We start from the raw sequence: 13,828 nt of genomic DNA on the forward strand, positions 1-13,828 counted from the left end.
TATCTTCTTCAACTATCAGATCCTCAAACTTGTGCAGAAGCTACAAGGAATCCTCATTGGGAAGCTGCCATGGATGAGGAGTACAATTCTCTTATTGCAAACCAAACTTGGGAGCTGGTTCCACTTCCATCCAATTGCAAGCTTGTCAGGTGCAAGTGAATCTATCGAACAAAGAAATCAGAAAATGATCAAGTGAGTAGACACAAAGCAAGGTTGGTAGCCAAAGGTTTTTAGCAAGTTCAAGGCATTGATTATGATGAGACTTTTGCTCCTATGGAAAAAATGGATTCCATTCGATTGGCTCTAGCCATTGCAGCAACAAAAAGGTGGGAGATTCATCACATGGATGTGAAAAATGCTTTTCTTCATGGTGATCTTGAGGAGGCGATCTACATGGAGCAGCCACAAGGGTATGTACATAATTCCTCACTAGTATGCAAGCTCAAAAAATCACTTTATGGCCTCAAACAGGCACCTCGTGCTTGGTATGCTAAAATGGATTCTCGTCTTCTATCTCAAAAATTTGCGAGATGTAAATCTGATCCAAATGTTTATATGTTGAGAACCTCTGTCTCTTTGTTACTCATAGTACTCTATGTAGATGATCTACTAATCACAGGTGATTCATGCTCAATTATTGTGGAAACCAAGGCAGTTTTGCATGATACCTTTTCTATGACAGACATAGGCCTTCTCAATTTCTTTCTTGGTCTTGAAATCAATAAGAGTGAATCAGGTGTCACAGTTGCTCAATCCAAGTATGCAAGAGATCTCTTGGTTTGATTTCACATGAGTGATTGTAAATCAGCACCGACACCTTTTCTATCTGGGATCAAGTTGGAAGATGGAAAAGATACATCATTGGCTAATTGCACACTCTATCACCAGCTTGTGGGAAGTCTTTTATATCTCACTCATTCTTGTCCAGATCTATCATATGCAGTGGGTGTTGTTCCAAGATACATGTAGGAGCCTCATGAGCTACATTGGAAAGCTGCGAAGCGTATCCTTTGTTATGTTCGAGGAACTATTACCTATGGGATTCATTATTCAACTGGATGTACTTTGGATCTTACTGGTTATACCGATTCTGATTGGGTTGGTGATAGCATTGATCGGAAGTCTACTTCAGGATATGTTCTCAATTTGGGTTCTAGTCCCATATGCCAATCAAGCAAAAAGCAATCTTCCATTGCTCTCTCATCCACAGAAGCTGAATATAAAGGCCTTGTCAATGCTACTGTTTAGACTATTTGGATGCAAAATTTCCTCACTGAGTTGGGTATCTCATTTCCTTAATTGACTATCATTTGATGTGACAATCAAAGTATATTAAAGGTTTGCAAAGATCCAATACAGCGACAACAGACAAAGCACATCGAGATCCATATGCATTTCATCCAAGATTTCATCGATGATGGCATCATTGATTTATAGTATTGTCCCACGTCTCATTAGATTGCTGACATTTTTACAAAGACCTTTACTGAGAAAAGTTTTTGTTTCTCCAAGATCTTCTTGGGGTGAAAGACATTGTAACACAATGGTTTTCTTGTCTTATTAGCATTTTTTTTTGAGGGGAGGTTTTCATCCCACTGGGTTTTCCCTCTTTCCTCATTAACTAATCTTTAGTTAGAATTAAGTGGGGGTGTTAGCATTATTAATTCCAACTCCAGCTTATTAATTCCAACTCCAGTAGTAGTTAATTCTAACTCCAGCAGTAGAATAGACGTGGCCAAACCAAAATGTTGATTCACTATTTTCAACTGCCAGTACCGGTTTTCACTCTGAGTTTAGATTGTCATGCATCTTTGACCGCAGCATATGTAGGGGAAGGTTTGCTATTTAGTTTATAATAATAATAACTGTTGTAAATGAAAGTAGTTGTAATTTTTGATTTCTGCTCTATTCAATATTACAAGCTCTGTTTCTTTTATTTGCAGAGATTTATGTTTTTTCTTTTCTCTGTTTTTACTATTGAGGCTGTGAATTTCACACATCAGGCATCTAAATATTCAAGCAAAGTATACAAATCCATGCTGATAAATCAACCATGTAGACTCTTCAAAACTCCCACAAAAATAAGGGGTAAACGTGCCCTAAAAATATATATAGCGTATTTCATCCTGACATATATGTAAAATTATTCAATATGTAATTGGGGCCTACCAAGCAGCCCATTGAAAAAAAGGGTTGGGATCACAAATATTCTAATATTACATTTACATGAGAAATATATATAGTGGTTGAAAATTTGAAAATCGCTTTTCGTGCCTTATATTCCGTCTGGAATTAAGAAGACCATTCAAGCAACAAAGGCTACAGTGGAGAATTACTTGAAAGGAAAAGAATGATGAATGCAAAAATAATGGGAGTTAAAAGAAGAGTGAGTACCGTGATGAGCATAAACATAAGCGCACCACCATGAATAGATATGATCTCCTGGCTTCAAATCTTCTCTGCTAATTTGGTTTGAGAATAATCCCATGGTTTACTTTAATATATCTTAATTTTCACTGAGATTGAAATGCTGTCAAAGAATGGATTGGATTCTAATTCATCTGGTTACATTTGTCTATTGCAAAATATGGAATATTACTTGCCGATGGATAAAGTACATTTTGGGTGACTTGTGCGGCTTACTGAGCAAGTTTCGTTTTGGTTCCTCGGTTTATTGCTGCTTAGCTTCCGGACCCGAAAGCGTATGCCCATTGGCCTATCCATCTACTGCCATGCCCTAGCCGCTTCCTATCATACCTTACTCATTTACCTATGTACTTCTAGCAAACACCTTCATGTGCAATAGGTACAAAAGGCCACCTTAGTCTATAGTCATGTCATGCCCCAGCCGCTTCCTATCATACCTTACTCATTTACCTATGTACTTCTAGCAAACACCTTCATGTGCAATAGGTACAAAAGGCCACCTTAGTCTATAGTCATGTCTTACCCTCTTCATATCATACCTGGCTCATTTACCTATGTACTACTAGCTATAGCACCTTGGTCTGCAATAGGTACAAAAGGCCAACTAAATATTTTTCTTTTTAATCTTTTCCCCTTTCATCCTCTCTATCCTCTATTCCACCTCTACCTATTTATCTATATCTCCATTTTTCATTCTCTCTTTCTATATTAATATCTCACCCTCTCAATCCCTCTCTCTCCCTTTCTCTTTGTCTCACATACACATACATATTATATATATCCCTCTCTTCTTCTTATTGCTCTTCTTCTCTATGTCCCTCTATCAATAGTTTGACAATATTTATACAATATTTAGTATGGTTTATATTTGACCATGTTCCATCATGTTGCAACTATGTCTATCATACATTGCATCAAACGATGATGCAAAATTCAAAATTTAACCACGTGAATTAAAATGACATATGTTTATTGTGGTTTACATTTGATTGTGATCATTTTTTACAAATTTTAAAAATGTACATGGTAAACAGTAGGTTATATTTGATGGTTGTCAATACCTTATTCTATATCCTCATCATCATATGAAAATCATGCATCTACAGTATTTGTCAATGTCTACTTCCTCTTCTTGTTGAGTGGGTTGTCTACCAAAAAATGTTAGTATTATATGTGATAGATACAACTAAGAGATCCTAAAGGTGAATAGTTGAGTCCTTAAGAAAATGATGTATTAAATTGGTCATTTTTTTCTTGTGGATCCAATGTTATCGTTGATTGTTGTCAAGAAAACATAACACTCTCTCTCCCTCTCTCTCTCACACAAAGAATGTTAAAATTTGCATAAGCTATAATGAATACATTTATTTTATTTATGATTTTTTTAGTATATGCTCCAAGATTAAAATTGACACATATTATTACAAGCATTGTCTTCTTCTTCCTCTTCCTCTTCCTCCTCCTCCTATTCATCTTTCTCTTATTCTCCTCCTCCTTCCTTTTCCTCTTCTTCTTATACTTCAAAACCATTTTTTGACTTCTAAATAATTTAAAGAACCTAGTTTTTTTAATCTAGAAAACATGCACAATTAAAGAAAACTTAAATTTATTAAATATAAACTATTTAGGAGTACAAATAAACTGAAGTAGTTTGTAACACCCCGCCAAGGGATCCAAAAGAATTAACCTAAATTTTTACTAGGTTTGCTAAACTTTTTTTTTAAAGTAATAAAGATAGATCATTCACATTAAACACATAGCAGCGGAAGCAATAACATGTAATCATCAACAAACATACATAACAGGTTACATTCCTTAAGGATCCCAAGACGTTGAGTCACATTTAAATTTAATTAATTCTAAGTCTAACAACTACCACATCCAAATGAAAGAATAATAAGAAAGTCCAATGTCCATTTAATATACATTTGTTCTGAATGCCTCTTGGCAAATTAATTCAGAATGCTCAATCATCCACTGTACATGTCACAGGGTATGAAAGGCTAAAAGAATATACATATGAAGAAATATAAAATACAAAATCCTCCTCGAATCCATGATATAAGTACAATAAAATAAATGAAACTAATAACATACATGATACATCTATCAATCATAAGGATATAACATCATAAAACAAAACTAACTAAATGCACGGTTCCTCCCAACCGTCAATACAATCATTAGACCATCATGGGCCCTAGCCATTCCCCGCGTGTAACATCCCAAGTCACCGAAGAGATCATCGGTACTATCATAATAGGGATGTCACACCTAAACATGCTACAACATATGCATAAAGAAATCTAACATGCCAATCATCAATATAAGGAAATACAACAATAAATAACATCACCTAATCATGATAAACAAGCATCCCAAGAAGCTCCAGCCACGGTGACTACGGAAGGATCTCAAATGGTATAAGTAAAAAACACTACCACCCGACTGCATGGAACCTAAATGGTCCACTCCCACCGTGCTGAGGAGATAGTCTCAAGTCCCAAACAGGATATCAAATCACATAACACAAGTACTCTCTAAGTCCAGGAAATTTTAAAAGTATACTAACTCAAGGTTCCAACACATAGATCGACATCTAGATCTAGAGGCACAACACAAACATGTAGGAATCTACTATGCAAGCGAGAAAGTGTCATCGCAAAAGTCACGTAGAAGTTACCCAAGCAATCCCTTAGGAATCCCAGGTCCCTAGTGATCCCTATGGCCACTAGTATCCTCTCAAGGCATACTACAGAATGCAAGGTCGTAACCAAGCATTCTCTCTACCCCATCCTAGTCTGTACTAGCACTCAAGGCATGGGAGAGAACATACAATTAATCTTGTTAGGTTCATTTTACTCTCATTTAGTGTAAATGTTATCACTTATTAAAACAACTTACAATGAGTTACCCTGGCAGCCACTTAGGGCCCTGGCCCCCATTGCAAGCCACTTCCCGACACTACACATAGATAACCTACCCTAGGCTCATCAAATCACAAATCACAAAATCACCTCAGCCCTATACAAGTGACTGGAAAGTATCAAAAGATAAGCCACAATAATCACATCAGTTCTCCACGAGAAACTAGAAAGCATCAAATCATAATCATAATGATCACAATAGTTCTCTATCAACAACTGAAGGCATCAATGATAAGTCACAATATCCAATGGTTCTCCAATGAGCAACCAGAAAGTATCCTAATAATAAATCACAATTCTGATCGAAGACTCCAAAATGGTCAAGTCAAAATGTATCACAACACGACATCATCAAGAACAAATCACTCAAAACACATCAGTCCTCTCAAAGCGACTGGAAAGCAACCCAAGTATAACTAATTGATGACTCAAAAATGGTTATCAAATATAACTGATTGAGACTTGAAAATGGTTAAGTCGGGTATCTCATATACATACACCTCAGCTTCACACAAGGAAACTGGAAAGCAATAACAACAATAAATACATCTCATCATAGAGCATAGCATCACATTACCAAGGTCGGGTATAAAAGATCGAGACTGATATCAGCATGACATCACAAACACATAACCCCCGAGCCTCTGATAACAACCTAAGACTGGTCAAACTAAACAACCCCCAAACTCCCAAAGCATAGACAGTACAAAGAACACATAATAGGACAATCCACAGTTTGGTTGAATTAGAAAACACATAGTTTGAGTTAAACAAGAGGGTTTCAGTTTTAGTGTTGAGTTCAAGTAAATAGTCTCATATTTCAAATTGGTTGATAATATACTGTTGAGTTAATGTGATGTTTCCATTTCTAATCGAACATAATTTTTTTAAACAAATAGAACTCATAGTCTACCCTTACAAATTAATCCCTTTCACGTTCTTATAGTAGAAGTAATCACATCATGATTTAAAAGTATTAATAATCATTTATTAAAATAATAATAATTGATCATTAAATAAAAATAACCCCAATTTTTTAATAATCAATTTTTTTTAAATAATCAATATAATTATCATGATTTTATCCTTAATTCCAATTAGTTCCAATATCCATTTTCCTTTCTAAATTAATAATTAATATTCAATATCTGTTAACAATTTTCTTTACTATATAGTATTGTTAATCATAATAATAAACTATAAATAAAATTATTTTAATAAATAATATTTACTAATTATTAATTAATAAAATTATATTACAAATCTTATTAATTAATAATTAAACCATTCAATACTAATAAAGTTTATTAAATAACAAATAATCTAATATTTTCATATTATTAACTTTTTGAAAAAAAACTAAATTTATAAATAAAACCAAATACAAAATATTAGATTATTTGTTATTTAATAAACTTTATTAGTATTGAATGGTTTAATTATTAATTAATAAGATTTGTAATATAATTTTATTAATTAATAATTAGTAAATATTATTTATTAAAATAATTTTATTTATAGTTTATTATTATGATTAACAATACTATTTAGTAAAGATTATTACTTAATAAATTTAATATTAATAAAAGTATTATTAAATTGAATACAATATTAATACCATTCGTAACTTTATACAAAACCTAAAATAAAAACATTGTTTATAAATATGATAATCAAAACTTTTGATAAAACTTTAAGAAATTATATAAGCCGCTGTTTTTTTATAATTATAGCCATGCGGCTATATAAAAACAACCAAATACGATTTAATAAAGTCGCAGGCCGCCAAAATAAGGTGGGTAAAGAGGTAAGTTTCATTATTTTATTTACCTTTTTATAATTTTGTTTTTTTGTTTTTTTTTTTTTTTAATTAAAACTTTATAAAATGAATTCCAATATATATATGTATATATATTTGATAAAATATTTTTATTTAATTGAATAAACAATTCAAATGGCTCTTCATAATTTATCTTTTTTTTTTAAATTTCTAATTATAGTTTGTTCAATATTATATTTTATTTTAAATTTTAAACCTCCTCGAATTCAAATTTAATATAATTAAGTTTAATATATTTAAATCTAAATTTTATTAAAAGCTAATAAAATTAAATCTAAACATATTATTATTATTATTATTATTTTAAATATCATTTGCGAGTATAATCTGATAGATGAATTACTGAATATGATTTATGGGAAAGATTGTGTAAGATGAATTACTATCAACCATTTAATTTTCCCATTAAAATTTTTCTTTTAAATCTCAACCCTCCCTGGTTTTAAATTACGTTTTTCTTTTACCTACAGACGAGGTTTCAAATTGATTTATTAAATCCTTATATACAGATGAAAATGAATAGCAAAAGATTCAGGATGAAGAATTGACAAATTTGTATGATGAAATATGAGAAGACAAGTTTTCACAATCACGAAGTAGACATGAATATCAAATTATATAATTCAATCAATGATCAAAATACAAGACCCTACCTGAACCTTATGCTAACAAACAATCTCCGAAAACTGTGAGAGAATTCACTCCTCTTCAAGGACTTTTCTCTGAAAATCTTTCCTAGAATTCTCCTTCTAAATTTTGCTTCCAAAATTCATCTCCAAAATTCGTTCCCAAAATTCGTGTTCAAAATCATCTCCAAAAGTTATCACCAAATTCATCTCCCAAAAATTCATGTCTCCAAAATTCATGTTCAAAATTCATCTCCAAAATTCGTTCCCAAAATTCGTGTTCAAAATCATCTCCAAAAGTTATCACCAAATTCATCTCCCAAAAATTCATGTCTCCAAAATTCATGTTCAAAATTCATCTCTAAAATCTCCAAAATCTCTGGTCCATAAAAAATGAACCCCCTAATTGTGATAAAGAGTTCTCTCCTTAAATCGAAGGCACTGATTTTGCGTTCACCCGAGAGGACTCCTTGCTCACAAGACTCAAACTCAAAATTAACTTTTATTAATCTTTGCTTTATCTTTTCATGCGCATTAACCAGATTATTAAATAACTTTATTTAATTTGCCACTTGACTACAATTTTTAATTAATTTATTAATTTTAATCCCATGTGCACTTTATGAAATTAAAATAACATTATTGTTTTCACTTATTTTATCTTTTTAATTAATTTCGTTTATTTTTAACTCATGCACACATCATGCAATCTAGAATCTTTTCATAATATATTTTTCACTTTTAAATTTATTTTAGAAACTTAATTGATAAAATATTTATTAACTTAAATAATAATAATATTTTGCATTTATCTAAAAATGAACTCTAAATATATATATTATTATTAAACTAAATAAATACTATCAAGTTCTAAATTTAAACTTATAACTTTATCTTCAAATTTAATTCTTGTTTATTTAATTAATTTCTCAATTAATTAAATATAATTAAATATTCAAATATCATAATAATTTTTCATTAAATTAAATTATTAATTAATCTTTTAATTAGACTTAATTAATAGAAAATACACCAAAGACTCATAAGACAACATACGAAAACCCATCATTGCAAAACACATACTAAATCAAACAAAATGGTTATAATCATGAATTAACGTCATTCGACACATTCGGAGGGTACTGACTCAGATACTTGTCCTAATTTTCAATTAGGACAAATGGCTTAAAGGTATGGGATTTGGACTTAAGAATTTATCTCCCATCTCTTACCATTGAGATAATGCGATAGGGTATGCTCATCCTGGCAATTCAGGGAATTCGATACCCGGTACCTACAACCTGCATAAAATCCACGCATGTACAGACACAATATTCTAAGCTAAACAGACAATGGTAGGAAGTGGTGCATCGTGTAGATCCTGACTAGCAGGTGACTACGACTCCCTTCCTTAACCACATCAGAAACGCCATACATAAAGAAAATAAACACACACACCATACACATACAAGTATGGGGTAAGTATCCATAAGAAAACACATGTGATAATAAACCATCAATATCTGAAAACATTGTATAATCATCATGCATATATGAAATATAGAGTAAAAATCAACTGAATCTAAGACAATATCTGACAATCAACAAACAATACTACTAATCATTAAACATAAAATTAGCCTAAAAGAGTTCGACAAAAATAACAGAAATGCGAACTAGGGGTAGGCACTACATAGTTAAAATATTAGGAAAACAAAGTTGAATTAAACATTTGATTATTTGTTGTAACTTCATCCTTATGAGAGCTTTAAGATAAAGGTACCATTCACATCAAAACAACTAAATTCTTCTTGTGCTCAAGCAAAAAAAAGTCTTTATACCTTAGCACAACATTACTTGATATCAAAATATATCATATTAATTTAATGACATGTGCAAAAAGTGTGAAAGAAAATGATATTTAACTTCAATATATTTGACTTTTTCTTAAATCTATTGATAATTTATTTTAAAATAAATAAAATGGTACCAACAAGTTCCAAAGGGAGTGTAGTTAAGAATGCTAGTGGCAAATTGACAAAAATTCAAAATACAATTTGAGAAAACATATTGTCATTTGATACTCTTTGTAACGGGCTTCTTTATATTTAATAGATTAAAATATCCTTCACACATACTCGATTATCATTATCATATCACTTTATGAAGGTGAAACATGTTAGTGTCTAATTTTCATTGGTTAATGAGTATAATGAGCATAAATGTGTCGGTGTCTCCAAACTCAATTTCATGCTTCTTTTCATAGGTAATATATTAGATATGCATCTTATGATCTTAAATTTCAATTCAAAGTGACCTTATTCACTAGGATAAATATTGTTTTAATATATATCTTTCATACATACTTCAATTTATTTTCACATAGTATGTATTTATTTAATACAATTAATTTATTTGTAGGATACAACTGTATAATACACACTAACATATCTTCAGATGACACATTTATTTGTAACTAATAATCAATTCTAGAATGTACTACATGTAGTTATTACATCAACTTTTTAAACCTTAAGTCAATATTCTAAATGAACCCAACATGGTAGAGAAGTAGTCCACTATTTCGCTAAAATGGTCGTCATGTATCATGGATCACCAATGATGTTGAAGTTAGACATGCCTATGGTGGGGCAAACATTGTGAGAGTAAGAAAAACTTACATGCTTCCCCTTCATTTCATTGGCAAGGTATATGAGATTCCAAGCAAAAATCAGGCATCAAGCTCCACGCATAGAAGACGTTGCCAGAGTCAATGAAACAAACATTTTCCACCATGGTTCAATGGATATAATTGTTAGTGCAATAATGTGCAGCCAATGAGGAGAAATAATATTAAATGGCTAAAACAATTCTAATGGTTGCACATGTTCGTATTCAAATCCAAACATTTGATATTAAAAATTAGCTCCTCCATTAACATAAAAATATTAATAGAAACTGATTGTACAATTATTACATGTGGGCAACACAAAAGAAGACATGTGGATCAAACCATTCTATTCTGGCACTATCCCTAAAACTATAAATGTTGGCCAACAAATTCATGAGTCATTTTCTTTGTTTCATAATTCCACCCATTTCACAAAATTGAACCCAAAAACCTAAAAAGTTATTCATAAAACCAATTTTTGAGTCTCGCAGCTAATGATCCTATTAGTGGGAGTTGCTTATTTTGATCAAGGGTTGAAAATTTATTCAAGAAAACAACTTCAAGGAATACCAAGTGTGTGAGATACAAAGATAAGATTTTGTGATGTGTAAAGTATCTCAAAAGAAATGAATGGATCAGATCATTTCTATGCTCGTCTTGCTTCTCTAATATATTACTTGTCGTTAGATAGAAAATCTACCTCCTCTTCATATAGGAAATGCATTTGGCATAATTAATGAATTAATTATTTGTTCTTGTAGGGAACTCATGTTTTCACTTGCCTCTCATCTAATTAAATTTTAGAGCCAAAATAATTGAACTTCTAAAAGTTAGAAGGCAAAATTAATTTTAATTGTATATTTTCATATTTTCATTAGTTCTATTGAATGGGGTTTTTGTTTTTGTTTTTGCTTTTTAATTTTTAATTTTAAAATCATTAATAATAATATCTGACAAATTCTTAAAAGTTCTATATCTGAGCTTATGTTTGCAGGAGTGTGAGGAAATTAATTAAAATAATGCATTTTCAAATAAACCTCTTCATTCAAATGGGGCATTCATTTCACATAATCTTTTATGATTTGGTCTACAATTTTTATTTTATTTTCAAGGACCATGATATTGACATGGGGATTCATCTATGTAGTTTTTGAGTCAAACTCATTGACTCATGGTGGACTCTTTATGAACCTTCGACGAAGGACCCTTTGAATACAATTTTTATTTAATTATTATAATTATCTAAATATATAAATAATTTTAAAATTTTCTAAATAGTTAATAACTATCATATTTTCCTCTCACTATATACTTTCGCCTCTCCAAATTTCAAACATTCCATAGTTTTGTTGATGAATATTTAAATAACAAATTATAAATTAGATATTTTTCAATTTAATAAAATTTATAAATTAATTAAATAAAAATACTTCCCTAATTGTATCCATCAAGTTGGACATTCTAATAGTCATTCTAATTTTTTTTCCATTTTAGGTTATTTTATAGATGAATTTGTAATAATGTAACTTTACTTATTTTAAATAGACTTATTTATTAAAGATAAATCTATAATATAATTATGAAAGTTTATTTTTACATTTCAAGTTAATTTAAAGATTAATTAATAGTACTGACTATATATCACCTTTTTTTTACTAGACTTAATTTTTTAATTTTACATTTATATATTAATTTTTTCTTACATTTTCTTTATTTTATATTTTAACAATAATATATCAATTAATTTGATACTATATTATTGAATCAAGAATTCAAAATATGACATATGATTATGTTTGCATTTTTATATAGCTAATTTACTTTTGAATAATTTTATACTTGTACAATATATTTCAAAAATGTAAATGAGACTGTTATCTTTATCATTTGAAAAAAAATGTTTACAACATATACCTTGTACTTCTACATAATATAGTATTTGTTTTATGTTATGAAGCCTCCATTTCATTTCTTTTTCAATTTAGTTAAAAAAATTCAACTTCATTACTAAAAGGCAGGAAGCTCTTGTTAAGTTAATATATTATTCAAAATATTTGTGTGTATAATTAATGAATTAATTATTACGTTAATAGACTATTATTCAAATTATATGTGGCATTTCTATGTTGTGTTTTTAATATTATGACTTTATTTATTTATGCTTTAAATGTACTATATGCGAATAATATTTAACATTAAATCATTTTGAAGTACTTTTTATTGATATAAAATATGTCTTTATAAAATGTTTATTGAGTTAATGCATGAGTTGATTTCTAATTTCATAGCCAAAGATGTTGAGTGTTGGTTCATGTAATGGGGTCTGGGTGGTTTCATAATTAGGGTTGATGTGCTTTTTTCTATATGTGCTTTATGTCTTTGTGATGAAAAGGGTGTATGGCTTTAGGGAGTTTCTACTGCTTGACCTCACATTTTACATGTAAGTGAGATGTCAAATAATGTAGTAGTAGCTTAGTAAAAACCAACCAGGATTTAGAAGGAGGAATGCCATCTTTTTGACAAGCTTAATGTACTATTTCTTTTCGCTATTAATACAATTATTATTATCAATAAAAAGAAAAGTTTATTAATGAATTTTGTAATTCTTTGTTTAATATTTTTCATATAAACAAGAGATACAATGTGTCAAAGTTCCTCCCTAAAGCTTATATTGTTTGAAGATGTGTAAAATAAAAATAAAAATTAAGAAGAAAATGAAACAATATACAAGTAAAGTATATACAAAATGTTTACATAGCACAAGAGAAAGGGGGGCCACATATTTGATCACTTAAAGGGGAAGATAAGTTATGGAATTGCTACATTGTTTCATCCCCAACTTCTTACGAAATGTATGCTTCCTCGTTAAGGAGAGGGATAAAAGAAATAAATAAATAAAGGAACAAACCACACTTTTAAGATATCACTTGAATTTGACAGAGTTAGCTAATGTATTACATGAATACATAAAACAATTGTTAAAATATTTATATATTGTATGTTATAAGTAAATATACAAATATTACAATTTTAATTTTGTCTAATGTTAAAAATTAACAATTTAAATAAATTTTAAAAGGATAAAAAAAAGAAGAAGCTAAGGGATGTTTATTTTTAAATATATGATTACAGAACTAAGCATTTATGTTCATTAAAATTCTAATATATTTTTTGATAGGTAAAAGGCCTTAAGGCCCTAGATAAAGTAGCTTAAGTGTTGATTCACCACCACCCACCCCTCTCTAAGAGTTTATTTTCCTATTGTATTCCAACAATTGGTATCAAAGCTAAGTTCTCTAAAAGAAAAGCTTTGCAGCTTTGAGGAAGGATCCTAGAG

The 13,828-nt window shown here is 30.0% G+C and overlaps 1 pseudogene across 1 annotated transcript in view; it reads right to left on the reverse strand.

Moving 5' to 3' along the window:
• The window catches only part of LOC149559953 (protein LEAD-SENSITIVE 1 pseudogene), a 40,792-nt pseudogene extending 37,983 nt beyond the window's left edge, over positions 1 to 2,809 (reverse strand). The window contains exon 1 of the transcript XR_016363642.1: positions 2,395 to 2,809. The product of XR_016363642.1 is annotated as a protein LEAD-SENSITIVE 1 pseudogene (transcript). The remainder of the gene's footprint in view (positions 1 to 2,394) is intronic.
• Between the last annotated feature and the right edge of the window lie 11,019 nt (positions 2,810 to 13,828).

The sequence above is a fragment of the Cupressus sempervirens genome, chromosome 4 (assembly GCF_028749045.1).
Source record: "Cupressus sempervirens isolate cs-2001-9-10 chromosome 4, ASM2874904v1, whole genome shotgun sequence".
Lineage (NCBI taxonomy): Eukaryota > Viridiplantae > Streptophyta > Pinopsida > Cupressales > Cupressaceae > Cupressus > Cupressus sempervirens.